We start from the raw sequence: 4,213 nt of genomic DNA, 5'->3' as shown, positions 1-4,213 counted from the left end.
GAAAGCCTTTAAACTCCTCCCTGGGCTCCCCCCAGCCCCATTAAAGAAGGGGAAAGAGACCATCAAAGCCCATTGGACCATCCCTCTGGTCCCTGGCCTTAGACCCAAAATTATTTTAAAGATTGGCAATAAAAAATTCAAACTTCTAATCAACACTGGAGAGGACAGAACAGTCCTGAGAAAGGAGGAAGTGACCCCTCCTGGCAGCTTGTGGCCGGCCCTCCCCTACTGGGAATTGGCAGGTGGTACACCTCCTGGGAGACTGCCACGTGGCTCCCTTGGACTGACCCAGTTGGGGACAGGGGAAAGTCCACCCTCTCTTGGTGACTGGGCTCACTGCTAACTTACTGGGGCAAGACATCCTTGGAGACGCTGAAGCTTTCATCACTACTGATCATAAGACCTTTTATAATGATTTGTTAGATAAAACAGAGTGTCAACAACAGTTTGAGGAAGGAAGGGAATGTCATCCCAATTACTCCAATGAACACCCCCAATTCTAAGGGCCACTGCCCAGCCCCCGCCCCGTTTGAAATCCAGTGGAGACCAGGGGATCCTATATGGGTTGAGCAGTGGCCTCTCCCTTTTTAAAGTTACACCAACACCACATACTTACTGATCAACTGTTGGAGGCCAGATATATCTGTCCCTCCACTAGTCCCTAGAACTCTCCAGTCTTTGTCATAAAAAAAGCCTACTGGGTCCTAGAGATTTTCACATGATTTAAGGAAGATCAATGAATGCATTATCCCCTTCAGAACCACCCAGAGGGGACTCCAATGGATCCCAGCATGTACCATATTACTATCATTGACATTAAAGATTGTTTCTTCTCTATCCCTCTCCATCCAGGAGACATGGAAAAATTTGCATTTTCTGTACCCACTGTTAAGTTTTGTGGCCCAGATAGGAGATTTGAGTGGACTGTCTTACCTCAGGGCATGGCTAATAGCAAACCCATTTGTCAATATAACCTGTCATCCATTTTCTCTTCTTTTACCAATCTCCCCTCCCCAATATCCTGTTTTATATTACATGGACGATATTATTCTTGGGTACCTAGATTCCTCCACACTCCAGGACCTTACCCACCAATGTCTAACTATCCTTCATACTCACAGCTTTAAAGTAGCTCCTGAGAAAGTTCAAACTGTGCCTCCCTTTAAGATCCTGGGCTCGACCCTTACCCTAGATACAGTTTCACCTGTTAAATCACAACTTTATATTCAGGATTCTTATACCTTGCCTCAACTCCAGAAGATCTTGGGAGAAATTAACTGGATGAGGCCTTGGATACCCATAACTACTGAAGAGCTGTCTTCTTTGTTTGACCTCCTAAAGGATCTTAACTTCTCCTCTCAGGTAGTTTTGTCCCCTTGTCATCAACAAATTTTTCATAAGGTACAACAGGGTATAAATGCTGTGGCCCTAAAGAGGTTCAATCCTGATTTGCCCATCTCCCTCTACATTTTCTCTGGGGAAACATTATGCACTGCACTGTTGGCCCAGGAAGGTGAGCCCATCCAATGGATCCACCTCTCAATCGGTGGGATCCCCAGAGTTTATTCTAAAACCAACCAGGTTGCTGATTGCATTATCAAGGGCAGAGACACCTCTGTCCGGTTGTTTGGCACAGAACCTCACCTTATTGTCACTCCCTTTAAGATAACAGATTTCACCTGGCTTCAGAGAAATAACAACAGAGTTGCTATGGCTCTCGAGGGGTTTCTAGGTAAAATTAATTGCCATTATGGCCACCGCAAATGCATGAGTTCTTTCTCCAGGTTAGAATGGAAGCCCCCTAGGCTTTTTCAGTCTCAACCTAACCCTGACTTTCTTACTGTGTTTACTGATGGAGGGTGTCTGGGGGCTTCCCTACTCATTTTCCCTCCCTTAGAACAGGAAAAAAGAGCCTATGCTCATAAAGTCAGACTTCCATGAGGTTGAGGTGTCAGCACAATTCAAAGAACTATTTGCTTTTGTTATAGCTTTGGACACTATTCAAGAGCTGTTTAATTTGTTTTCTGACAGCCTTTGTGTTTTTAATTTATTACCCAACCTGGTTGAGGCCCATATTAGACTGGACTCCAACCCTATATCTCCTCTGATGATTCAAGCTCATTCCCTACTCAAAGAATTAACACATTTTTCTTCAACATCTCAGGGGTCATCAAAACTTACAGGGATTTCTCTCTTGAGGAAACAATTTGGCTGATAAAATGGCTTCTATGCCTCAGTGTCATACTATTACAGAAGCTACACGCTTCCACTTTTTGACCCATGTCAACTGGAGAAGTTTCAAGCACAGGTCTCCACAGGTACCAGTCAAGGACCTTAAAAAAAATTGTCTGGACTTGTAAGTCCTGTCAGCCTTTCCTCCAAGTACCCCCACTTCAAACCACAGGAAGCAATCCTTGAGGGCTCTGCTCTAATCATCTTTGGAAAATTGATGTGACACACTATTCTCCATTTTGAAAACTTATTTTTCTTTCAGTCGATACCTTTTCCCGTGCCTTCTTGGCATCAGCACATTCTGGGGAAAAATCTAAACATGCTATTAGCCATCTGCTTCAATGCTTTGCCACCCTTGGACTACCTGACCAAATTAAAACAGATAATGTCCCCTGATTCATAAGCAAGGCCTTTGTAGATTTTCTCCAGACTGGAAAATCTCACATTCCACAGGCATCCCATACAACCTCTGGGGCCATACTATCATTGAAAGATATAACCAGACTCTCAAGTCTCAATTACAAAAACAAAAGGGGGAATTCTTACCCCCACACAACCAACTAAAAAAGGCATTATTTATCCTAAATATTTTAAGGTTGTCTAAAGAAGATAAACAATTATCCCCTTTCCAAAATCATCGGTGCTCATCTGTTACCTATAGTTCTATCTGGGTAAGATAGAGGGACCCATTGACTGGGGTCTGGAGAGAACCAGACCCTCTCCTCACAGCAGGGAGAGGGTTTGGATGTGTCTTCCCTCAAGATGAAAAAGACCCATTTGGGTACCAGTGAGAGACCTAAAATATTTGTCCCAACAAGGGGACACTGACAATCACTTCTCTAGGTAGTGTCCCACCCCTGAGGACTGTTCCTAAAATGGTCTTCACCCTGCTAAACCAAACAATTCCCTCCCTTACAGAGGATTGCTGGCTTTGCCTCTGATCTGGGCCTCCCCAGCTGCTTGAAGTACAGTTGCCCATACGACCTTAAAAAATTGTTCAGCCACAACTGAGCCCAGTGCTCAATGCTGCCTGCCTTTTGGAATGGTTTATGTTTGTGGAGGTGGGATGGCCTATGACTTTCTGTCCACCAATAGGATGGGCCTTTATGCCCCAGCCACCTTAATCCCAGATGTAAATATAATTCCTGGGATCTAGATTCCCTGGGTGAGGTAGTCCTACAAAACAGGAGGGGAATAGACCTACTAACAGCCACAAAGGGTGGCATATGCTTTTTACAGGAAAAATGCTGCTTTTAAATAAATGAATCAGGAATCATCCAGGACAAGATTAAGAGGCTCCAGGAAGACTTGGAGAGGAGGTGGCGGGACCTCCAGGACAACCTGCTGTGGATGGGCTTCCATGACTTCTTACCCTAACTTCTCCCTCTACTTGGGCCCCTCCTTCTCCTTCTCCTCACTGTAGGGCCTTGTGTAGTTAATAAAATTACACAATTTATTCACCAATGGCTAGAGGGAATAAAACTCCATCAGGTGGAGATATGTTATCATAGGCTCACTACTCAGTAGTCAAGCTCCTCATATGACTGGCTGTCATCATATGAGCATCCCTCCTCTGCCCTCCATCTGACCAATGATGGGTAAGATCTCAGACAGTCTGTGACAACCTAAGATAGGTCACGGAGTGGATTCTCAACGAGCTGGATACATGGTATCCAGTGATGGGTAGATCCCCAGAGGGGAACAACCTAAGACAGGGGCCATGTTTTCCACCGTGCTTACAAAAACAAAAGGGGTAGATGTTGGGCCTTGACAGGCCTGGAATCGAGGCCTAGTGGAATTTCCTGAGCCTAGCTAAAGTTTGGCGACCTGTCTCTGGCCAGCTAGGACTCAGCAGGGTGCCTAATTGCCTCTGGCCTGCTACTTCTGCAAAAAAGTTAGAGTTCCCTAAAGTGCTTAGAACCAATCATTTCAAAAGTCGTGATATGCTATTGGCCCTTACACCTTTCCTGAGATCCCTGCC

The sequence above is a fragment of the Jaculus jaculus genome, chromosome X (genome assembly GCF_020740685.1).
Source record: "Jaculus jaculus isolate mJacJac1 chromosome X, mJacJac1.mat.Y.cur, whole genome shotgun sequence".
Lineage (NCBI taxonomy): Eukaryota > Metazoa > Chordata > Mammalia > Rodentia > Dipodidae > Jaculus > Jaculus jaculus.
Note: the sequence above shows the minus strand (reverse complement) of the source record.